General features: G+C 46.5%; 1 non-coding gene across 1 annotated transcript; it reads right to left on the minus strand.

Moving 5' to 3' along the window:
- Window positions 1-217: 217 nt before the first annotated feature.
- LOC141625536 (small nucleolar RNA R71) lies at window positions 218-324 on the minus strand. The gene has a single exon (XR_012535309.1). It is a non-coding gene; the product is annotated as a small nucleolar RNA R71 (small nucleolar RNA).
- Window positions 325-693: the final 369 nt, after the last annotated feature.

Here is a 693-nt window from a genome sequence, read left to right on the forward strand (position 1 = left end):
CAAACATATGGAGACATTCATTGATTATTGTTGTTCCATACCCCCACCAACCGGTGTGACCCAGGACCAGGTGAAGGAGACGATGTTCATATTCTCTCTTCGTGATGCTGCAAGGGAGTGGTACCGCGACCTGGATCAAGCCGCTAATGGGATTACTGATTGGAATTCGCTGGCCCTGGCATTTTACAAGAAATATTTCTCTGCCTCGAAGACCAATGTCATTAGAGCTCAGATCACGAGCTTTAAACAGGGTCCTGATGAGAATTTTCATGAGGCATGGGTCCGTTTCAAGAAGCTGGTGCGAACTATCCCGCACCATGGGTTCGAGAAATGGAGACTATGCAATCAATTTTATAATGGGCTTTATGACGATCAGAGGGCTATCCTGGATGCGGCAGCTAATGGCAGATTCCAGGAGAATGTTGGCGAGACTATGGGGTGGAAAATTATTGATGATTTGGCCACCCATAAAGCTGAGTATGGAAATTCCAGGGGAAATCAAAGGAGAAGTGCTGAATCCCCTTCTGTAGCTGCATTAGAGGCTCTTACGGCGAGATTTGATAAGTACGAGTTGGGAGGAGCTTCAAAAGGAGGGATCTATCATGTGAATGCTGTTTCAGACGGTCCTTTCGTCTGCAAGAGATGTGGAGGAGAAGGACATGTTTTGCATAACTGCGCAGATTCCCTATGAAT

Source organism: Silene latifolia, chromosome X, assembly GCF_048544455.1.
Source record: "Silene latifolia isolate original U9 population chromosome X, ASM4854445v1, whole genome shotgun sequence".
In the NCBI taxonomy this organism is placed as follows: Eukaryota; Viridiplantae; Streptophyta; class Magnoliopsida; order Caryophyllales; family Caryophyllaceae; genus Silene; species Silene latifolia.